Source organism: Ambystoma mexicanum, chromosome 13, assembly GCF_040938575.1.
Source record: "Ambystoma mexicanum isolate Mex_15411 chromosome 13, UKY_AmexF1_1, whole genome shotgun sequence".
Lineage (NCBI taxonomy): Eukaryota > Metazoa > Chordata > Amphibia > Caudata > Ambystomatidae > Ambystoma > Ambystoma mexicanum.
The window spans coordinates 487,018,468-487,043,356 of NC_090938.1; the positions used below are offsets into that span (position 1 = coordinate 487,018,468).

Below are 24,889 nucleotides of genomic sequence, written 5' to 3' on the forward strand. Positions count from 1 at the left end.
AAGGCGATTGTCTACTACCGAGGGGTATGCAACCCCATGAAAGACGCCCTCGCGGTGGTTCCATCCCTTCCTTCTGTTTTCTCTGATCTGGTTGATCTCACACTGCAGGTGGACGCTCGGAGAACTGAGCGGAAAGCAGAGACGTCATTTTCAGGCCAACCCTCTCCTGCTTCGACTGCCACTGTTGTTGAACCCATGCAAATTGGTGGCATTCATAGTCCTATAACCCCAGCTGAGCGGGAACGCAGGAGAACCAGTAACGCCTGTTTTTACTGTGGGATTAGTGGGCATTATGTAAAAGAGTGTCCCCGTCGGCCCAAAAACAAGACTCCGGATTTTCCGAAGGCTCGCCCTTGAGGGGGGTATCGGCGAGCCCCTCATCGGCCCCCACCGGACCCATGTTTGGCCCTATTAGACCAATAGCGGTACATGCACTGTTGAAACCCACCAGGGAGGTCACGCATGCCGTACGCATCGTGATTGACTCAGGGGCCACTGGCTGTTTTATCGACATCACTTTAGCCCAACACCTCAACCTGCCCCTGATTCAGAAAGAACATCCTGAACCTGTACAAGTGGTTGACAGCACCTCCCTTTCATCTGGTCCGATTAGACACCAGACTGCCCCTCTGGAAGTGGTGATTCAGGACACCCATAGAGAAACTATGTCTTTCGACCTCATCACCACGCCCCAGTTCGGCATCATACTCGGTATTCCCTGGTTAAGACAAGACAACCCTTTGATCAATCGGGGAACCGGGCAGGTAACGTTTGAATCAGAGGTATGTCAACATTTCTGCTTAACAGAACCCGTGTCCCACACCTCTCTCTCCGCTATTCTTGGCGCCATGGCCTCTTCCCGGATTAACGACGTTGATCCACCCACACCTACGCATACCGTGGGGGCTGTTACAGCAGGTATCCCTGCTGATTATCATGACTATCAGCAGGTTTTTGACAAAGCCACGGCAGAGGGTCTCCCTCCGCATAGGCCTTATGACTGCCCCATTGATCCGATTCCTGATGCACCGATACCAAAGGGTAGGATATACTAGTTATCCCATTCCGAAGAAGCGGCTTTGAAGGACTATATACAACAAGCCCTATGGTTAGGCCACATTCATCCCTCTTGTTCTCCAGCCGCCAGCCCTATCTTTTTTGTGCCCAAAAAGGAGGGTGACATACGTCCATGCATAGACTACAGACGGTTGAATGCCATTACTATAAATAACAGGTATCCCATTCCGCTCATCTCCACCTTGCTTGATAGATTGACATGTGCGTCTATCTTTACTAAGTTGGATCTAAGGGGGGCATATAACCGGATCCGAATGCGCCATGGAGACGAATGGAAAACAGCGTTCTGCTCCCGGCAAGGGTTGTACGAGTATACTGTAATGCCTTTTGGGCTGTGTAACGCCCCTGCCACCTTCCAGCTTTTCATTAATGAAGTCTTCTCTGACATCCTTGATGTATATGTTGTTGTCTATCTGGATGACATACTGATATTTTCGTCCTCCTTGGAAGAACATGTCATGCATGTTGTCATGATCTCTGCTTCCAAAAGGTCAGGGTTTTCCCAACTCCCTTGGAAGCAGATCCATAACCCAGGTTCTGAGGGCCAACCAGTCCCAATTGGGACCTTTTGGACCCAGTCCTGGCGCCAGTGGCACCAGGCTCATAAATGTGCCCAGTCCCAGCGCTGGAAGCGCCGGGCTCATGATGCTTGGGTGGACTTACCTGCAGCAGACCATGCTGCTTACTTGCCTGCCAGCTGAGCCTCTGATCCTCTTCTGTTTGGAACTACTTTTCCTGTTGGGTGGTGCAGGAGCCACTCCCTAGATTCAGAACACTGGAACTCTTCTGGAAAGCAGGAACTCTTTTCTTACCTAGGCGTGGCTGTGGAAGGAGACACCTAAGCACTACAGGAGGCTATTTAAACCACACCCGGTGGATGAATCTTGCTTTGCGTTATTCTGCATCCTCTGCAGCAGAACGCTCATCGTGTCTTCTGCATCGGATCCTGGGCCTAAGGAAAAAGGCTTACCATCCTGAATCCAGTCTTCAGCAACACCTATAAAGACAAGAAAGAACAGGTTAGCATTCCGGCATCTGAAAGACAAAGGCTTACCTACTCTTCGTGCGCTCCGGAGGTCTTCACACTGCATTCCGGCATCTGAAAGACAAAAGCTTACCGACTCTTTGCACGCTCCGGAGGCCTTCGGCGCTGCATCCTGCATCTGAAAGACAAAACAAGGTGCGTTTAAAGACATTGGGGAACTTTGATACTCACGTGCCATTACTCCTTTCCACATCAACCCCAGTGGGTATTCCGGCACCCTGCAGCCGCTCCGAACTCGTACCTGCAAAATAAAAGACAGTTAGAGCGCATCGTGAAGCAGGCAACAAGCGCTTACTTACGTGCTTCCAAGCGCTTCTATTCATCATACGGACTCCATCTTCAACTCACTTCAGCCCGTCATCCGCCATCGCCGGAACCTGCAAAACAAGAGACATCATTGCTAAAGACTTTAAAGACAATAGAATTACTCGAAACTTACCGTTCGTGCAGTAAACGACGGACAGCAGTCCTCTGAAGTCAAGAGGCCTGCGCTACCGATCCAGTGAAGAAACTGGTTACAGCACCCTGCCCCGGGGCAGATGGAGAGCTCGGCATTTACTTACCTAAGGTGAGAGCGTTAACCTTTGGGGGTCTACAGGAGAGCAAAAAAGGGAAGAGATAGGGACACCCCAATAACCCCAGTTCATTAATCCCATATTTTCTGTCTGCAGACATCTTACTCTTGAAGTCAGGCATACAGTGCACAGAGGTCCAGCCCAAAGAGCCAACCGGGTGATACACATCACCTTTGAAGATACGGTAGTCGCCCAGTCAAGACCGGCGCCTCTGCGAGAATCAGGTGAGCGTTACACATGTCAGGGAAGTCCTATCCCGTCTCAGTAACAATGCTTTATTTGCCAAACCAGAGAAGTGTTCGTTTCACTCAAAAGAGGTGCACTTCCTGGGTTTTCACATCACGCCCGGGGGTCTCTCCATGAATTTGTCGAAGGTCCGAGCCATCATGGATTGGCCTGCCCCTGTCAACGTCAAACAGCTTCAATCTTTCCTTGGGTTCGCTAATTTTTACCGGCGCTTTATCGCCGGTTTCTCTGCCATTGTTTCACCACTCACAGCCTTGACCAGCCCTCTTGTTCCGTTCTCCTGGACTCCCGACCATCAGAAGGCGTTTGAGGCACTTAAATCTAGGTCTGTCTCGGCTGCGGTGTTACAACACCCAGACCCAGAACTCCCGTTCATCCTAGAGACTGACGCCTCCTCTTTCGCATTAGGGGCAGTCCTTTCACAGCCTTGTCCAACCACAGGCCGTCTACATCCGGTGGCATATCATTCCCGGAAATTCACACCAGCCGAGTCCCACTATACGGTCACCGAAAAAGAACTGCTAGCCATAAAGGACGCCCTCCAGACATGGCGTCACCACCTCATCGGGGCAAAACATCAGACGGTAATATATACCGATCATAAGAATCTGCAAGACCTAGCAACGCTGAAATGTACGAACAGCAGACATGTGCGCTGGCATCTTTTCCTTGCAGCGTTCGATTTCATAGTGAAACATAGGGCTGGTCTCTCCCACGGCAAGGCGGATGCACTTTCCCGGTCTCCTGGGGGGGAATCACTGCCTCTATTTCCTGACACGTTGTTAGAAAAAGGCCATGTCATCTGTATGTGCACAGCGTCCCCTCCCATGCTTGCCGTTATCAGACGCTGGGTTTCCCAACACTCTCATGCCTTAACAGAGTGGGACGTCCAACTCCAGGAGGGGTTGCCTTTTATTCAGGGTAAACTATATCTCCCAACCGGCGATGTACGCAATCAGGCACTCGCTTGGTCTCATGATGCCGCAATCAACGGGCACCCGGGGCAAAAACGCAGCCTAGAACTCCTACAGCGGCGGTGCTGGTGGCCTTCAATGAGGAGAGACATTGAAAATTACATCAACACTTGTTCAATATGTGCTCAGTGCAAGTCGTCTAGGGGACGTCCTCTGGGGTTGCTCCAACCACTACCAGTCCCGCCCAGGCCCTGGCACACGGTCTCTATGGACCTCATCACAGACCTTCCCCGCAGACGAGGCTACGACACGATCTGGGTTATTGTCAACTCCTACACAAAGATGGCCCGCTTTATACCATGTACAGGGATACCTTCAGCACCCACATTGGCCAGTTTATTCTTTCAGTCCGTTTTCTGTCTGTTTGGTCTCCCACAGGTTATTGTTTCGGATCGAGGGTCCCAGTTCACGTCTTGTTTCTGGCGTGCTCTCACTGGTCTACTGGGTATTGATTCCCGCTTCTCCTCTGCCTATCATCCAGAAAGCGACGGGCAGACCGAGAGGGTGAACCAGGCCCTGGAGCAGTATTTGCGCTGTCTTACCCTCCAGTACCAGGATTCTTGGTTGAACCTGCTCCATCTGTCTGAGTTTGCCTATAACAACTCCTGGCATTCGTCTACTGGTTTCTCCCCTTTCTACTCCTTATACGGCCAGCATCCTCGTGCCCTTCCTCTTCCTGACTTTCCCTCCGCCACTCCTGCTGCTGATGCCTGCGCTCGTGACTTGGTCCGGATCCACGCCCAAACCCTTACCCACTTGCGCGAGGCCCAGGTGGTGATGAAAGCGAAAGCAGACCGGAGGCGGCTGGTGGTTCCAGAGTACCATGTGGGTGACCGTGTTTGGCTCTCGACTCGCCATTTACATATTCCTGGCTGCCGCAAGCTGCTGCCTCGTTTTGTTGGTCCCTACAGAATCACTAAGGTCCTGAACCCTGTGGCTTTGCGCCTTTCTGTTCCACCTGCCTGGCGGATTCACCCCATTTTTCACACCTCCCTCCTCAAACCTTGCCTTGCTCCTACCCGACTCAGTGTCCCTCCTGCCCCTGTTTCTGTGTCCTCTTCTGACGAGTATGACGTCAGTGCCATTTTGGGTTCCTGTTTTATCAGGGGTGGTCTTCAGTATCTTGTGGATTGGGTGGGTTATGGCCCTGAGGATCGCTCTTGGGTCCATTCCCAGGATGTTCACGCTCCGGTTCTGGTTGCACGTTTCCATAGGGACTACCCCTCGAGCCCACGGGGTCGTGGGCCTTTGGGAGGGGGCTGTCATGCTTTCCACCGCACACCCTCTCCCTGCTTACCCCGCACGCCCGGCCCCTGCCAAACACCATCAGGGGATCTCGCATGTGCATTCTGGCAGTCGGAGACTGCATCCCCCTCACCCGCAATACCAGGACACACTTTGGACCAGGGGTTTATCGACCTTCCCATCGCTGGCAATTACAATGTAGACTCCCGCTGGCAGCCCGCAACAATCCACATCGTTTACGAGGACCTCGCATCACGTGAGGGGGCCAACACGATCACGCATCATGTGAGGGGGCTAGCACCGCAAAGAGTCACGTAGCGTCAACGCTTCCGCATCATGTGACGCGCATCACGTGACAGTCCAACGCATCACGTGTCTTTCCCGATGATTCAAAAGGCGTCCAGGAACACGGAAGCGTTGCTTCACAGCTGATCTCTGTCAGTGCTGTACGCCTCTTGTTCCCTTGTTTTGAACCTTGCTACTACGACCTCGGATTTGTTTCTGGATTGCTCTGTCTACCCCCTGGCACCTTGAACTTGGCTTTGCACACTACTACGACCTCGGATTTGTTTCTGGATTGCTCTGTCTACCCCTTGGCACTTTGAACCTTGGCTTTGCACATTGTTACGACCTCGGATTACGAATTGGACCGCCTTACGATTTCGTTTTCATTTGATACTTTGGCCACTGGCCTCTTGTAGGCGCTCGCCTGGTTGCACAACCCGGACTGCCTCAAACCACGTTGTGCGCCCATCTACAGAGTCTCGAACACCCCCCTGACCCTCTGCTATTGGAAGTTCATCAAGCCCCGTCCCGGCCCCCACTATCCTTTCCAACAGGGTGACACTTCCTATAATCTTATGTAAGCCGTGTTCTGTTTTTCTTGCTGGGTATTCCTTGTATTACACGCATATTGTTTGATAACCACTCATTGCCTTACAGCGTTCAAGGGGTCCTTCTGGCAGCTCCCGGTTCCAGACCTGACGGCTCACAAAAACATCCTGTGGCCTCAAAGACCGCACAGGCACTGAATATCTCGTTGTCTGTGTGGTACTTGGGGACGGAAGCATTATTAAACTTCACGACCATCAAGAACAACTTCATAACAATCTGACAGGTCAGGGTCCGGCTGAACCACATCAGACACCACAACAACCTTGTCCACTGGGGACAACAGAGGCAAGGGTGGAAGAGTAGGGGGTGCCCCGCAGGCAAGGGTGGCGCCGGCAGAACCACTGGAGACGCAGGTGGAACCAACGGTGCTGGCGGCACAGCTCCCTAAACAGACCCTTAAAATACTCCTTCTTGGGGTCGGAATGCATATGTTTTTGAAACTTGCCGAAAAAGATGTCCTCCGCTGACGCTTTTGGAGCGGCCGGAGGAGGCCTCTCATGATGAGGGTAATTCCAGGGACGCAGGGGAGAGGGTTGCCAAGAAGTCCCATCCTCAGAGGTGTCCACATAAATCAAGGGTGCCGACGCCACAGGCAGCGAGACATTGTGCGGAAGGGCCATCCGGGTGTTCCAGTCATAAACTGGACGAAACGGATGCGCACAAAGAAACCGATGTTCACCTACAGAACCAATCACTACACCTGAGGTCGATGGCGTAGCTGGAAGGGATGCATGCAAAATGGCCACCGTGGTCTTGGCGGGAACGGCCGCCATTTTGTCAGCACCTGAGGAGAACTGCGACACGTGTGGAAATGAGGCAGGGGTCCCCACAGGTGGGTCAGGGGTCTTCATTTTAGCCTTTACACATGGTACTGTGCGGCCTAGGATGTTTTTGTGACATGCTAATAGCCAAACGAGCCTTCTCAGGAAGGACCTCAGCACTGCCGAGTGTTAGGAAAGATTTCATATTTGAATATAATTTTCCCTCCAGGTGTCAACCCCCAAACTTTTTGCTGCTGTTTTACACCCTGATCTAACCTTTGCCCGAGAAGCGCAGCCCTCAGCCGCAATCCTCTGGGCTTTTGCTCACTTCTTATGGGGAAACTGACATGCCCGACATGCCCAGACAATCAGTACTGGGAGACTTTGTTTCCCATAGTCCTTTCCTCATGTTGCAGCTTTTGTGCAACATGTAACAAGCAAGGTAACTTACTTTACCGCACCCTTGGGTCTCTAGTCATTCCAAAGGCCCTAGAAACTCTCGCTGGACTCATGAACTGTGCAGGTGTGTCACGGACAGGACTGGTGGCAGCCATCGTTTAGCTTATGTTTTGAACCCTTTTTTGCCATGTTATCCGCGCTTACCGCGTTTTGCACCAATAGGTGGTCTGGCTCCAAAATGGCCATGCCACAAGGTTCTTTGTCCTGTCCGTTGGCCATCTTGCCCCTTCACCTTCCCCAGGTCGAGCCGACCCGGGTAAGTACTTATTTGGTCATGAACTTTCCTGCGAAACCCAAAGCTTGCGCGGGGTTCTGCATGCCTTGTGTGTGTGTGTGCCTCCAGGATGTGGGCTGGGATGTCTGTTCCCAATACACATCCTGGGTGCCAGAGAGTCTGGAGTGTCCTGAATGCCTGGGCCCACCGTGGTCCGTGATTGGTCCATGTATGGAGTGAGTGTTTGTGAGCAGATCTCCCATTGGGTCACCTCCGTTTTGGTGCAAAGGGAACTTTGGATAAGAGGAGGCCGAAACCACCACTACCATGTCGATCTCCTGAGTTCACACGAACAAAGGATAAGGAGCTAAGTACCCTGCAACAAGAAGCCGAGTCGAGGAACCGCTGGTGACCCGCTGGAAGGTTTGGCACCCTGAGCCCGCTGTCGTCCTGCGTGACCCCTCCGCATCTGATCGTCATAGAAGGTCTGCGAAGGCGCTTCGACCCATTGGAATAGTGGGACCAACTTTTCTTGGCACCTTCATCAAACCCTGCAAGTAAACCTCACTGGAAGTGTCCCTGGGCCAACCAGTGGGCTGACCAGCTTACACAGGACGTTTGCTCTGTCTTCGCCGCTGTTTCAAGGAAGCCCTCGAAACTTGGTATGCTGCTTGCTCTGTGTCCACGGCACCCTCACACTGAATTCCGTACACTTGGCATTCCCAGGTCTGAAGTGAGACGAGTGCGCCCGGACCGGAGTAAACGCGGTTACCGTGTTGCCCTGCTGTGGCAACGACCTGTGCAAGTTTGCTGCACTTGTGACCCTCTTGACCCTGAAGCCTGCTACCGCAGAAACTACACAGTGTCGAGACGTCCTGATTGTCGCATTCGAACCTGCCAGCGAAGTGGACTGAACTGGCAAGTCTGGGTCTGCCTGGTCGGGGGGCCAGTGAGTAGACCATACCCCAACCGGTGGCCCCTAGCGCAGGTGCCCATTTCTTTTCTACTGCTGTTGCGAAATAGCGACTCTATCCCACACTCTCAACCCGCCTCTGCCCGCAAGTTGAGGTCCTGCTTGAATAGTGGGGACTTATTCTTCATCAACCGCATCCACCTTCCTGAGCTGCTAGTGACCCTTGAAGAGACCCTATTTTGTCCAGTGGCACAAGCGTGTGCATGTTCTAATGAGCATAAGGCTCCTCTCTTCGTAGGGCTTGGACTGCCTCTTAGTTCGGTGTATTCTTGATGTGGAACTGGGTCTATAAATTACTTGCACTGCCTTTTTTCCTCCCCATATAGGTGGTCTACATATTTCATGCTTCTTAATCCGTTAGACCCCTGTGGTCTTGTATATATATCGTGTTGATTGTGATGTGTTGGTTTACTTCAGCGTTATTGTGACTCTTTGCTATGGTCTATGTTACAAAGGCCTTGTAATAAATGTGTCTATATTTTTAATATAACACCTGTCTGGAGTAATTTGTAAGTGTCCTTGCTTTGTGTGCTCATTGAGGTCTTTCAGTCACCCTCACCCCTCTTGAGACTTAGTCTTGACCGCCTGCCATAGCTACCCTGATTGGTCTGGCTTGTCCAGAGGTTACCCTGTTCCAAGAAACTAGGTTGGCCTTCTGAACCTCTGCCCCTCCAGGTCAGAGTTCAGAAATCCATCTTAACACCGGTAAAGGAGGAATTACGGTTCACAACCTCACTCCTTACCCCCTCAACAGCTCTGGAGTCACCGCAAGAGCGGGAACGATGAGGAACACCTTTCACCGACAAGGCCTTAACAGGCCTCTCAGAACTGTTGGTCACCTTAGCCTCTAAACGAGGGACCTCGGCCCGAGCCCGGTAGAAGCCTCTCCACGCCGGGCCTCGAACTTCCGTTCGGTAAGAACAAGCCCAGCCGAGGCCTCGGGGCGCACCCCCGTACTTCTGCGGGAAGCTCCAATCAAGGAGGCCTCGGAGCAAGCTCCGGTACCCCACGACTCAGAACTGGGTCTACAAACAGCCCCCACAGGAGGGCCTCGGATTGTAATCCGGTGTCTACAGCCTCCCATACGGAGACCCTCGGAGAAAACTCTGGTACACTTTTTAGGCCCAGAGGGCACCTCAGACCGGGAAGGAGTCCGCTGGCCGGGGTGCCCTTAAAAGTAAGGAACCTACGGGGGGGTTTCTTCTTTTCATCGATGAAGGATCAAAAAACACCTCCTCCCACCGATCTAACCGATGCTGAAGTTCCCGGACCGAAAGGGAATCGCAATAAAAACATGAGTCCCACCGGTGGTCGGGACCCAAACACTCTAAACAAAGAGGATGGGGATCTGCCCTAGCGAAGCGTTACTGACAGGAAGAACAATTCGGGAAGTCTAGCTGAAACGGCATAGACGGACTATCACGCGATCGCTAGCGAGAGCCAGAGAGGAGGAAATTGGAAGAAAAAACCTTCCACAGATGCAAGTGCGTCCAGTCTCGAACAAGCGGAAAAAAGGACTGATGGGCGATGCACAGGGCGGAGATAAGATGGGCAGGGTTACGGCCGCGTGCAGTACCCCATGTAAAAGAGAGGAAGGACTAAAATGTTTGCAAAATTTTGATGCTTTTACACAGGACGGAGGAATGTCCCATAAGTATGGAGGAAAGGGGACGGGACGTAGGAGTAATTATTTTTAAGGTGGATTTGAAAGAGTAGGAGGGGAAAGAGGGAGGGTGTTCCAGTGGAGTGGGGCTAAGAGAACAAACGAAAACAGGACTGAGCGTGGGGGGCGAGGGACAATAAGAAGAAAGATTGTAAGCGAAGAGATTGAGTAGTAGAATAGAAAGATACAATGGGGGTGAGGGGAGATTATAGAGAGATTTAAAGACTACGCAGAGAAAGTTAAACTTGAGCCAAAATTGGAATGGAAGCCAGCGCAGAGAAGAAAGAGCAAGAGAGATGGAATCATGAGGGGATAAGGAAAGGAAGAGACAGATTGAGGAGTTGAAGATTGATTCAAGTGGCCATAAACGGGAGGCAGGGAGCCCAAAGATCAGGGATGAGCAATATAAAATTCGGGAAAAGATGAGGGGGGAAATTACAAGTTTGGTAACATGAAAGGAAAGAAAAGGTCTCACTTAGCAGATATCGAATGAGAGAGAGAGGAGATGTGGTAATTGAAAGAAAGAGGAATCTAAGTAAACGCCAAGATTACGAGCAGTAGAAGAAATAGGGAGATTAGAGGCAGGAAAGTAAATAGAAACTGGGGGATAAGGGGTGAGGTGGAAGAAGCAGGAAAGACCAGAACCTCCGTTTTGGAGGAGTTTAATACCAAGTAGTGAATAACCATCCAAGATTGAATGGCCGATAAGCAGGCAGAAACAGTAACCTGAATCTCAGATGAGAAATAAGGGAAGGATAGAAAACGTTGAGGGTTGTCTGCATAGAGATGGTGGGAAAGACCAACAGAAGAGAAAATAGCAGCAAGAGAGCAAGTGTAGAGTGAAATAAGGATGGGACCCAGTGAGAGAGGAAGAGATAGAGAGAGATTGGCAGTGCAAGAAACAGTAGGTTTGATTGGAAAGATAAGATGTAAACCAATTGAGTACAGGGCTGGAGAAACCCAGTGAAGAAAGAGGAAAGACGACGAACAATCAACAGTCGCAAAGGCTGCTGATAGATCGAGCAGAATTAAGAGAGAGGAGTGTTTATAGAACAGCGTGCAGAGAGACAAGACGATAATTACAGAGTAAAGCAGTCTCAGTGGAGTGGTGGGGCAAAAGCCAGACTGAAATGTTGGAAGAGTCAACGCAGCGAGGAGACTAAGATGACCAGATCCGAAAAACCGTTTTCCGTGATGCATTTATTGAGTAAATATACACATATTTTGTATGCCTACCTGCTAAGTACTGCGTGATGTCAAAGAATCATGGTTAAACCTTGGCACGCTTTAGAGCGGCATGCTTTTGGTCTACCCAGAAGCAAGTGTTTTCCCCTGAAACAACAATGGCTGACATTGCCAGTCAGCACAAATCAGTCACATAATGTATCAAATACATCTCTTGGAAAATGTCCACCATCAATCCCACTGTAATCACCATAAAAAGTTACAAGTAAAATAGTCCCACAACATCAAGCATGTACACTGCAATCCATGTCATTCTGTCAGGTAGTGCAGTCTACTAAATGTTAAACCATTTTCCAAACCAAAGGAGGAACCTGATGCATGCCTGCATGTCACACCCCTAGTCCACAGACTCACTGCATTGTAGACATCACATCGACCCCACAGTTTGCAACCACGTAGCTGGTGGTTATCATGGTGCCTCCTGGACGGACCACGCAGAACAAGACTCCCGTTTCCGGGTTGTCATGCACAGACTTGTTGTCATGTGATGTAATCATGTGACACACACAAGTGTCGGAAGACTCATAAGTGCTCTGTCTTTAAGACACCAGCGGTTCTGAGCTGTTGAATTCCAGTAAATGAAGTGTGTTTTTGTGCTTTGTTTTGGATTCCACAGTATTCTGGATTTGGCTCTTCCTTTGAAGATTGGCTTTGGATTATCTTCTGTTTTTGGTGTTTGGCTCAGCATTTTTTCCTGGATTTGGACTGGACTTTTGGAATTCGCCTGCTGTTTGTTTTTCCTTCTGGATTCTCTGGTATTGCTTTTTTTGGTGCAGCTCGGCTCTCGTGACCTTAGACTGCTTTTGGATTTCTATCTGGATACAGATTATGGACTTGGCATTCTGGACCTCTTCTTCTAACCCTTGGATTGTTTCTCTGACTCCTCGACCTTTCTGGAACTGGAAACTGTCTTTTGGATAGCAGCCCTTTTTCTCCTTCCCTTAGTATTGCGCCCACGTGGCACCCTGGTAGATTCTCCTTTATCTTCCTTATCCCGATTCAGCACCCTGGATTTATGAGGTACGCTGTTCTCATTAGGGGAAGCATTGAAGGGGCACAGTGGAAGGTCACTGTTCATTCATTGTGATAAGTCCTGTTCTGTCCTTCCTTTTCAGCTGCAGAGATCAACCAGCGTACCGCTACATACCATATCCTTTTGCACAATTGAGCAGCCAGTACATTAAGTTGTGTGTTTCTCTGGCCGGCCGGCACACTCTGAAGAAGGCTGTTGAATCACCTGGCACTCACTGTGTGACAGACTGAGATGGTGAGCGTAGATGACATGCCAGAGCAGAGCCACAGAACTCTAAGTAACTGCAGCAGAATGATTACCAAGTCTGCGCAGGGTGAATCAAAACACCAGTTCAGAATCTGCTAGTTGCAAGGTCAGGAGGCACAGGCTGATGAGTCCTCTGAACATCCCCTAAACTATACACTACTCTTTTATGTTAGTTCTTTATCTCCATCCTGTGATCCCAAAACATTGAAGGAAATTATCAGGGATAATAAAAGATGAAAGGAAGATATTTGGTTTGGCTTATTTGTATAGCATGCCTTCAACTTCTGCAGGCTAAGTTTGTCTGATTTTAAAAGAATGGGAAAAGGACAAAACAGATTTTTGTTCTTCTAAAAGGTCATCAAACCTTGTGCACATGCATGTTCTTGGTCGGCAAAGATCAAATGCACCGGGCATAACAGCTTACATTACCAGTCACAGCCATTTATTGTGCATGGAGCAGCTGGACTGTACTAAGTAACACGCATCCCCTTGGATACCAATTCATCTGCTAGGAACTTCGCAAAGTGAGTAAGCACTTACTACAGGATCTAGCGATTTGTTAACGCAACATTTACTTACAGTCCGTCCTGTGCACATAGCTGCCAAGGCATTGGTGCTAGTGATCAGAGATATTTTCTCTCCCAGAAAGACCAAAATAGAAACCTTTTCTGTGAAACACAATTTCACATTAAGTCAGGGCTATCCCTCAGCCATCAAGCTTTTATTCATTAATGCAGTTTGTTTTGGAAAATTATGGCAGACTGACTTTAAAAAGTATAGTTACTCAGGGGTTTGTTAGACAACAACTTCAAGCTAAAGAAAGGCAGTAATTGGTGCCAGTACCCAAATACTGGTTTTCCTGTCACCCTACAGTGCAAAATAAACACAAGTTAATTCGTGTGATTTAACACTAGCTCATGCTAAACTTAAACTGTCAATGGTCTGGCTGATGAGCACTAAACTATCACTATCCAAAGTGAACTCCTAGCCAAGTATCAACCCCTCAAATGGAAAGGGATTTGGCTTGACGGGAAGATAAGAAAAAACAAAAATGGAAAGAAACTCTTGCTCAGAGCCACAGAAGAGATTCAAGGCGGATGATGCTTGATATTTTCTATAGTAAATCATATAACATGTCTAATGTCATCGTGAAATATACATGTATGTAACATGTATATTTGCGCCCGGATACCTTTGGGTTTGGAGCACCATGCAAATAATCAACAAACAAAACCAACACATGATGCGCTTTAATGGATGCCAGATTTCATATGAAAGTTGGATCATATCTAAATCGTATTCATTTAGCTACTACACAAAGAGCTCATGAACGTGTGCAGCAATATGTCGAAATAAGCACCCAGATTCAATTGTGTTTGGGTGCAGTAGGAAACATTCAGTTTGTGCCGACTATTGGCACAAGATGCTCCATATGCTGCCCATTTCCGAAAAACACCTCTCTGAATAGAACGTCCATGCTACTAATCATCACTTAAAGGGGGAATTTGAATGATTAACACAATATGCATTTTGATCTTAGCATCCCATTCCGAATGATCCTCAGCAAAACTCACGTTTTTTGCCAGAAATGTTCAATTTGCTGGACCCAAGGCTGTCATAAAGGCCTAATCATAAGCAGAATGTATGCCCCACAGTGATTTTTGAGGCCAATAGGGTCCTCGTTTGGGACTTTACACAGACGTAGAACAACTACTTTACTTTTGGTTGAACACTACCATGCCAAAAGCTCCTTTGCACCTCAATGGTACTGTGGCCACTGCCAGAAGGAGCATGTGCTCAGACTTATTGCAACTTCTCTCCCTCTTCTGAATTGGGCTCTGCTGCTGAAATTAACTGAATGTGGAAAGATAACAGCATTCAGTTGACTCTACCAAAGACCCTTCAGCATATGGCTAATGCACTGTGCCATCGTCCTGGCAGCATTCTCCACCACAAGGTCGAAACTTACGACTACCAATGCCAAAACGCCACTACAGACATGGCTTTCAATCAGATGCTGTCTTTTTGTCCTGCACCATAAGCAAAGCAAATGCTGTTGTGCAGTGGTTTTAACTATAGTCCAAACTTCAGTGCTGCGAGAGCTGGCAATAAAGCCACATTTTAAACATACATACAGAATTACATTTCTTTTTTTAAAAAAAACATGTTTTATTGGTTTTACAGTTAAATATGATCTGCAACAATGCCTTCAATTTCCCCTCCCCACACCCTCTACCCTCCCCCACTTTGTGGTGTGGAATAGTGCTTTAGTTCGGGTATGGTGAGAGTTACATGATGTCCAGAATTTGGATATATATTGTGTGGACACCATTGGAGCATATAGTCACTTTGTAGGTAGGTTATGACGTGTTTCCAGTCTTTACGAAAAGCTTCAGATGGTCCTTGGGAGTCTGTAGGTTATCCATTCAAGTGAGATACATTTCTAAACCTTTTACAGCCAATCAATGGTTTTGGGCGCAGATTTTTGTTTCCATTGATGGGCTATTGTTAGTCATGCCGCTATTACCAGGATCATCACTCCCTTCTGTTGTGGTTTTGTGTGGGTCTTTTGTCCTGGTTCCCAAGTTCGCGCCAACCATACTTTGTCCTGTATTTGGCCTGACCTCTGTATCATTTTATTCACTTGCGATTTCACTTCCCCCCCCAGAACCTCTGAAGGCTCAGGCTGCTCCACCAAATATGTTTCCAGTCTCCTTTCGTGGGACAACCTCGCCAGTATTTGTCATTGGTGGACGGATACATTTTGTGAAGTCTTTCCAGGGTATAATGCCATTGTAGAATTACTTTCTGCCACATTTCTCTCACTTGTATTGTGCGCATTAACTTGGCAACTATGCACCATACGTGTTCCATTGTTGCCTTGTGATGGGTTCGCCCAATGTTCTTTCCCATTGTTTCATGTTGTTCCATTGTATTTCTTCCCCTTGATAGTTCAAGAGTGTGTAGAGATTGGAGCTGGGTCGGACTGGGACAAGAAATAGGCCCAGTGACCCCAAACAAAATAGCACACTCCTTGCCTCAAAAAAGTGGCCCACCCCTCGCCTCACAACACTTGACCTCTGACCTCTGATGACATCACCAGAAGTGATGACATTTGAACCCGACCCCAAAGTGACATCCGAGAAGCGATGAAACACAACCTTTCACCCCTTGACAAAACAGGAAGTGACATCAAATAGCATGGTCCCTAAGTACACTAAATTACTGTGAATCCAAGCAGACGTCCAAGGCCAAATGATAATACGTTATTGTATAGCACTTATGCTTAAGCTCTTTTTTTATAGAACAAATATGCATACAATATCACCCAACTGTGTTGGTACTCATTTATCGAGCTATGATTTTTTTCATTTTTTTTTTCCAAACCGGCCCAGGCATGGCCAGAAACTGGCCCCTAATCCCCAGGGACGATTTCGGCCCTGCATTGGAGACAATCTTTTTAGAGCCTGTGTCTTTTGTCATGAAGTTCTCGAACGGTGTTACCCGTCTTGTGGCTGCTTCTTTATTGCTTAAGTTCATTATACTGAAATTCCTCCTTGATCGTGATCGCCAATGCCTGCTCGCATTCTTGATATGACATTATAGATTGCCCCCTGTACATGACGCCGATCTTGCAGCATCCAGCTTGTATCCATTTGTTGTACGTGTTCCATTCCATTCCCAGTTGGAAGTCTGGGTTCCCGAACATCGGGGTGAAAGGTGATGGGTATGCTGTCAGGGCTCCTCTTGACCGCTGTGACCCATGCCTCGAGACCCGCACCAACTACCTCACTTATCTTAGTATTGGGATGTCTAACATTTGTTTAACCAAAGTAGTTTAGAGAAGGGGGAGCCCGCTACAGCCCTGTCTTGTCCAGATGTGCTGGGGTGATTGCTCTACCCATTCTTTTATCACTCAATTGTGCTGTCTCGTAGTTTGAGTAAGAGATTTGGTTAGTTGGCATTGAACATTTGTTCGGTTGAGGGCGTTAATGGGATCCCTAGGTATTTAATCTTGTTTGGGACGTTGTTCAATTGGGTTGTTCTGCCAGGGGTTTTCTACTAATGAGGGATTCTCTGTTAGGTTTAATATTTCTGATTTTTGTTTGTTTCTCTTTAGGCTGGATATTGAGCCGAATTGGTCTAATTCGTATCAGCTCACAGAGTGAGCGTTCAGGTGTTCTCAATGCAGTCAGCATGTCGTCCGCAAAGGCCATCGTTTTTAAACTCCAAACGCATGCACGCTTGCCTCACTTAGGGAGTGCATGCCATTGACTCACATATAGGCACTTCTTTCATTTATTATTTGTTTGGCCCACACTAAATACACATAGCCCTCCAGGATTTTTAACAAATTAACTATGTCTGCTTGATTCACAATCATGCTATATGACACAACATCTCTCCAACATTAGGACCATATGAATTTCTTGTCACATTTTCTCTTACCCTTTTGGTCCTGTGGAAGGCGGACAGTACCCTACACCACTGAAATGTAATTACCATTGCGAACCGATTTAGACATGCAAGAACAAGTGTGCGATGACTTGGATGAGCACCAGCACCATACGTAGACCCCGAATCGACCTAACCAAGTGGAGACTATTTCAACCCACACTCCCATCATAGAATAACGCATCAGTTCCACAATGTCCAGATTGGACCCATTAGGACAGTATATTGCGTGTGGTTTACAGCTACACATGTTTTACAATGTGTTATATGCTGTGTAGAGACTAGGCTTTGGTCTAAATCCTCTGTTAACAAGATATAGAGACTATGTTATACATTCTTTTGTGTTCAAACATTTCTTTTTTAATGCTACCTTAAACGGTCTAGAATGTACATGCTATAGGCCTTTTCTTCTTTCAATTTCTCTTATTTTTGATTCAGTTCTTTATTGAAACATGCTGTAATTTATTATTTTGTATATATCTGTACATATTTTATATTGTTATCAATAAATGTGATACTTACATTAATGCTAGGATTCAGTGCAGTGTGCTACAGTTCCTTCCAAAGAGAACCTATATGAGGACACTAATAATTAACCCTTTGTATGCAGTTCCACCCGAGACAGTTACAGTGACTTTATCCACTGTTATATTAGGTGTTTCTTCTTGTCAGGACACCCCACTTTACCTTTAGCTCCAGGAAGACGGCATACAATAAGGGTGAAAGTGGGCACTCTTGTTTGGTGCCTCTAGTCAGGGGCACCGTCTTGTTAGGGTTCCATTCAGGGATATCCATAAGGAGTGTGTGTTCTAGTTAGCCTTGATCATTTGTAGGTATTGCTCTCCGAATCCCATGCTTTCCATGGTGTGAAAGAGTTGTGTGCACTCTATCAAATGCTTTCTCTGCATCTAGGGACACCAGGATAGCTGGTATTCAGGTTCGTTCTGCTTTTTCGATTAGGTGGCTAACCCTGCGAGTGTTGTCTGCTGTTTGACTGTAAATCCTGATTGGTCCGAGCTTATTAGTGTGGGGAGCAGCTGTGTGAGTCTCTGCGCCAAGATTTTCGTATATAGTTTTGCGTCCAAATTAATTAAAGACGATTGGACGGTATGATCCTTGGAGTGATGGGTCCTTTCCCGGTTTGGGAAAGATCACCAATTTTGCCTCGTTCATGCAGAATGTTATGTTCCACCTGAAACTGTTAAACAGGTTTGTTAATTTTGGGGCCAACACTTCTTGATATTTCTCGTAGAAGGCGTCTGAGTATCCGTCCGGTCCCGGCGCGCTATCTGGCGCTCTGTTAGTGGGCGTTGTTTGATAGCAATGCGGACTTCCTAAAGTTGCATGTCCCTTTCTAGAATCGACCTGTGTGCGTTTGAGATCTGGGTAAGAGTAATTCTCCCAAGGTAGTCGTCCTGTTCGTCTTCACTTGGATCATCTGATTTGTATATGGTCTGGTAGTAGTCCCGCATTATTTCCACCATTTCCTCATTTGATGTCCTAGTTTGGCCATTCTTGTCTTTAAGTTGTACTATTTCTTCGCGCAACTGTCTTGCCAGTAGTTTGTCTGCTTTCTTGGAGCTAATGTAGTATTTGTGTTTTAGGTGTAGAAGGGCCATTTCCGCTTTTTTGCTTTGTATCAGACTCAGCTGGCCTTGTATATGTCTCAGGGCTAACTTCGTTTTCCCACTGGGGTTGTTCGCCATTTCGTTTTTCAGCTTTTCGCTTCCCCTCCAGTTCCTTCTTCCCATTTGTTGCGTTCTTTGTCTCTTGGTGCTTTTATGGCGATTAGGTTGCCTCGTAGTACCGCTTTGAAAGCATCCTAAACGGTGTTCTGGGGTAGCCCCTGTGTCGTTTTCAGGGGAAGTTTTGTTCAATCTTTGCTCTTATTGTTTCTACCATGATGCTGTCTTGTTGTAAATCTGTAGGAAATTTCCATGTGCAGATCCCTCACCGCATCTGGTTTATGTTGAATGTTGCCGTTATCGGGCCATGGTCCGATAGGGCGATCGGTCCTAGTTCTATATTGCCCACCTTACCCACTGGACCTGTGGAGGCCCAGATATATGGGGTCATTACAACCCAGGCGGTAAGTACACCAACTTTACCACCATGGTGTAAACTATGTTTACACCATGGTGGATGGTGGATTTACCGCCCCATTCCAAGGTGAGTGGGGCGGTAAATCCCCATTTCCCATTTACCCCTCCCCATTCCCATTTTTGCCCCATAGAGCATAATGGGAGTGGGGAAGGCGCTAATTACGGCACCGTAAATTACGGTGCCGTAATTAGCACCAAGGCGGTTTAGCGCCATGGATTTTAATGGCTGCTAAAAGCAGCCGTTAAAATTGGAATCAGGCGTTAAGGGTTAATGATGGCGTTAACCCTTAACGCCTGAGTTGTAATGAGGCCCAAAGTCTATCCGTGATTGGGAGTTATGCACGTATGAGAAATGGGTGAAGCCTGGTGTTGCCTCTCTCTTCACTCACCATAGGTCATGGAACCCTAGTGTATAAAAAAGAAAGTCAGGGCTTTCGAGGGGGTGTTTGTTCCTGATTGTACCTTGGCGCTTCTATCTAATCTGGGTTCCCATGCTAGATTGAGCTCTCCCCCATAATACGATTTACCCTGTGGCAAACTCTTCCAAAGTCATTTTATGAAATTGTCCTGGCGGTATTGGGGGCGTAAATCGAGGCGAATGTCAGTTGTTTGCCTCCTATGTTTATATTGAGGAATAGATAACGGCCCTCCTTGTTTGGAAGGAAGCTCTGGGTGCACGCATTTACCCTGTCTTGTAGCACTATTAGCACTCCTGCTCTCTTTTCCCCCGCGTTCGCCTGGTAGATTTTTGATGCCCTTCTAATCCTAACTTGGCTCCTGTCAGCCTTCTTGATAGGTGTTTCTTGGTACATAAGAATGTCTGCTTTAAATCTCCATCTCTGTCGTTCTAGTGTCTTACTCTTAATTGGTGTGTTCATCCCCCCCCCCCGACATTATATGTTATGGTTTTCCATTTCTGCTAGCCATTTCCCATTACATTTGTTCCTGCGTCCCTGCGTCTCCACTACTTGCTCGTTCTCCCCTTACCCTCTCTCACTTTCCTCCATCCCTTGTTTTCTTTCCACACCCATATTCCCCACCCTCCTTCCCCCCAACTCCCCTTTCCCCCTGAGTGGGGGCTAGGTTCCTAAATGCGCAAGTGCAAAGTGTCCCTCGCGCCTGGCCCCCAAACGACTCAGGTTTAACTTGTGGGGGTTGCTAAACCCCACTTGGGATTCCAACATCACCTACCCCTTTTCTCCCCCTGGCCCACGAGTTGTGTGATTCCAAATGGGTCCCACCCTTTTACATTATACGATTGTCCTTTAGTCCCTCGTTTGGATTATTAGGATATTATTTGGTCTTCATCTTCTCCTACCTCCTCGATTTCTTTTCGCCACTGTTTTCAAGCCCTCCAGTTTTCCTGAGCCTTTTGCATGTTGTGATCCTGTGCTGTCACCCCTCCCATGTAAATAATAGACCAAACGGGAACGTTCACTTGTATCTCACTTGGTTGGTCATTAAATGCTAGAGTATGGGCCCCAATCTTCGTCTTTTTTTGGAGGGTAGATTGTGCAAGATCCTGGTATAGTTGTACCTCTAGTTCCATTTACTCTCAGTGGGGCCACTGTTCTTGCTTTGAGCAAGATTTGCTCTTTTTGGGTATATGATGTTAATGCGGCTAGTATGTCCTTTGGCCGTGCCCCTGACTCGGAGTATCTTCTTGGGCCTACTCGGTGCAGTCTGTCGACATGGACTTGAGTTTCCATGTTACCTGTAAGGATTTCTGAGAAGAGTTGCAGGACTGTCTGTTAAATCTTTGTTGACTACAGATTCAGATAGGTTTTTAATTCTAATGTTAGATCTTCTTGACCTGTTTTCTAAATCCTCACATTGTAGGTCCAAGTTACTGAAGAGGCAGGATATATGCTCTAGAATGTTGAGTATCTTCTAATTGATGCACCACTTTTCCCAGAGTATCTTTCTTTCTTCTAGTTTCGCAATGTCCACCTTTACCTCCTGTAAGGATTGTTTCATGTCCTCTTTCAATATTTAAATTGCTCCTGGAAGGAGAGTAAAAATTGGTGCTGAAAGGCTTTAAAATAATTGTGCATGTCCTCTTTGGTCATGGCATTCTCCCCCGTTTCTTGTCGTTCTTGGGTGGGAGTTTCATGACTGTGGTCCCCCGGTCTCGCTGTTGACGCCGTGTCATAGAATTTCTCGAGCTATTTTAGATTCTGTGAGTGTTTGATGGGGATGTGGGGGGGAGGGGGGGAAGAATGATTGTGCTGGGGTTGTGGTTTTCAGTCTGGACTTTGACATCAATGCTGCTGTTGCAGTGTTTCTTAATTCATCCTTCCTGTGATGTCCATCTAGTTGTGGATTCCCACTGCGCTCTTTTAGCCAGGTCTGCTTTTCGACAGGGTAGGCAGTGATGTATGGTTAGTTAGTGTCTGCTTTCCCTTTTCTACTTGGTGGGTTATGTACGGGGAAGGTCTCATGTTTTTCTCTTCTTTGGGGTTTTCCCGGAGGTCGTATGTAGGGCTAAATCTTCCTGCTTCCCTTTGTCGCGATTCCCCCCAGTGTCTTCTTCCACCACTCGGGGTGGAGGCTTATTGCGCATATGTTGAAGGGAGGGGGGGGGGCATCTGTGGTACTATGGTGGGACTGGTTCTCCGTAGTGCCATGGTTTTTGGTGTGGGATTTCCCCCCCTTCTTGGTGGTGGCGATTGTCTTTTTGTTTGCCTCTTCCAGCTATCACAGATTTTACCCTTATTTACGAAGGGCAAGCAGTTTCTATGCAGCAGTGTGGCTTGCTTGCTGCTCTTTCACAGTGTTTAGTTCTGGGAGGGCCCTTTCGCACAGCTTGCAGTTTGTACTTACTGCGAATGCGTGTCACAGCTTGGGGCCTTCTGCCGGGTGTCAGACGAGGTCTGCTGTTCCTGTTGTCCCTTTGTTACTTTTCCTCCGTGCAACGCCAGCGGATGGGATTCTCTAGTTGCCTGGAGCGTTGGAAGTCGAGTAGGTCATCTGGAGGGGCTCCGTTATGGCAATGGAGGCAGCCGTTCTTGTCGGATGCTAGTCTCTGGCGCGCTTAATGTTCCTTTACTTATGCGGCGGCTTCCGCTCTTCTTTGCTGTTGTTGCCATGCCCGCCTGCACTCCAGTTAATGCCCTTGGTGTTCCTAGTATTGCTCCGTGTCCCCCCCTACTGCTTTGTGTGCCGGCAGGTCATTAGTGTCCCGGGGGAACGGGTGGGGTGGGGGGGGGTTCAGGCTGTGTGTGGCCTTCCCCGGCTTTGTTGTACTGTTTCGTTGGGGTGGAGGTATTCTTGTCCCTACGATGCAGGGGAAGGCTTGATCCGGCACCTCCTGTCCCTCGGGGTCTGGGCTGCTGGCCCATTGCTGCTTCTCTTCCCGGATCGGCCACGAGGTCCCCGCCGTTCCGGTACCGGATCGGGTCCTTGCGTTAGTTCTCTTCTATCTGGAGTGTCTTGAGGGCTCTCCCGAGCTGATCAGAGGTTGTTTTTCCATCAGAGGTTGCTTTTTCAGCTCTGTTTAATGGTCCAAGAGGGCGGAAGCCCCAACTGTTCCCTCCTGCGTCGCTCCGTTGATTTCTGCTGTGTTTCTTCCCGGCCTGCCGTAGGGATCACCTCAGTCTCAGATCCGTATCACAGCCCCCAGTAGTTACGCGTCTCCTTGTCCACAAGACATCCTATGGGTTCTCTCCTTTATCGACGTGGGGGATAGTTTGGAATCACTTTGTTGAGTGCTTGTTTGTGTGGCCCGGCAGGGAGAGACACCTACGCACGTCATCCTCTGCCGGCTGCCATCTTGGAATCCACAGAATTTTATTGTAACATTTATTTGAGGGCAACTAAAAACACAAACAGGAGTTCTAATCAACCAATAAAATGTAACGGACAACAAATGCAATTTGTCACAAGGTAAAATCACAAAAAGTGATAATTCAAACCAAAAAAGAATGTTCTTGGTTACCGCCAAACGCAGCATCACAAGTAATTCTAAACATTCGGAGGAGTTTCAGGCACAACGGGAAACAAAGGCAAAAGCGCGCAAGCGAGCTGCTTAGCCCTCAACTCTTAAGTTTGTAGTCAGAGGAAGAGGGTGGGGAGTCAGGAAAATTGGTCCACCAAAAAGCGACAATAGCAGACAGGTAAGCTGCATAGCATGGATGGATCCAGAGGAGTGAGAGTACACCATGTGGTTTTGGCTAAGTGCCATCGGTGCAATGGGTGGGGAGTAGGGGAGATAAGGTAGCAGGGTAGGGAGAGGTTGAGCGATCCAAAATGGGGGAATATTTAGTGTCTACGAAGCAAGAAGTAAGGTGACAGGCTATACACAGTGTCAGTGAAGGTGGCCAGCTACTACAAAGTATAATTCAGCAATCAATAGGAGCCAAACGTTTACATCTACAGCTGAGAGTGTGTTGTACTAACACCTGGTGTTTGTTGGAGAAAATAATGACACCTCCGTCATTCCTCGGGCGAGAGGGAAGATCCAAGTTCCCAAGGGATTGGAGCCCTGCTTATATTAAGAACCCGGTACAATATAACACATCCTGATATCTTTTGCTTAGATTGTTCCAAGATAGAACTCCAGGGGTTTATTCCAACCACCTCCCGACCTAAACCAAAGAAGTTAACAATGTATCTTTTGTCTCACGTTTAGTTATTTCGTCATCTGCAAAATGGACAGGGGTGTTTCTAGGCGTGGAAAAGATCTGAGGCTATGCTAATGTCGGGACTGTCAGGACTCGGGGCTAGCCAGCCTTTTGGTTGTAGGCACTGTGCTTTTATCCAGAGTGACAACCTGAGGTGATAGCCCCCTCAGCATCCCCCCCCGTAGCGCTGCTGCTTAAGGACTCCTATGTGAACACAGATCATCAGAGTGAAAGAATGTCAAAGTTACTTGCCGTAGTGACTACCTTACTCATAGTCCATAGTCCCCTTTCCTCCATACTTGTGGGACATTCCATCCATCGGGAAGGGAGCACTTTTTAAAGCATCAAAAAAATGATCCTTTTATTTTTACGCGGAGCCACCGCACGTGACTGTTGCCCCGCCCTCCTGAGCTCGGCCCACGCATCGCCCTTCAGTCTTTTTCTATCGCCAGGTCCAGGACTGCAACAATAGAGGATACATATTAGAGGACGGCGGGCGGGCGTATGGAGGAAAGGGGCCTATGGACTAGTAGTAAGGTAGTCACTATGGTGAGTAACTTTGTCATACTCCTACATCTCGTCCCCTTTCCTCCATACTTGTGGGAGATTCTGAAGCACTGACCATAGGTACTACGGATGGATGGAAATGTCCCTTATTGGAACAAATTCTTCTGCCTGGTCAAACTGGGCATCAGCCCGGGAGCTCAGGTCAAGACAGTGATGTCTGCAAAAAGCTGATGCAGCGGCCCACGTAGCCACCTTGGCAATAGAGTCCCAAGGGACGTATTTTTGGAAGCCAACAGCAGCCACTTTGCCATGCCTTTGACGCTAGTTTCCCCCTGGGGTCACCAAACGTAACAAAGAGTTGTGAGGAGCTTCTGAGTTCACAAGTCCTATCGAGGTAGAACTTCAGAGCTCGTCTGACATCTAGGTTGTGTAGAATCCTCTCAGCCTCAGAGGCCGGGTTCAGGCAGAAAACGGTAAAGATATTGACTGGTTCAAGTGGAATTCAGAAACCACTGAAGGAAGGATGAGTGCAGAGCAAAACCTTATCCTTATG

The 24,889-nt window shown here is 48.1% G+C and overlaps 1 protein-coding gene across 4 annotated transcripts in view; it reads right to left on the reverse strand.

Annotated features, from left to right (window-relative positions):
- The window catches only part of TANC2 (tetratricopeptide repeat, ankyrin repeat and coiled-coil containing 2), a 3,436,361-nt gene that overhangs the window by 3,248,058 nt on the left and 163,414 nt on the right, over positions 1-24,889 (reverse strand). The window lies entirely within an intron of this gene.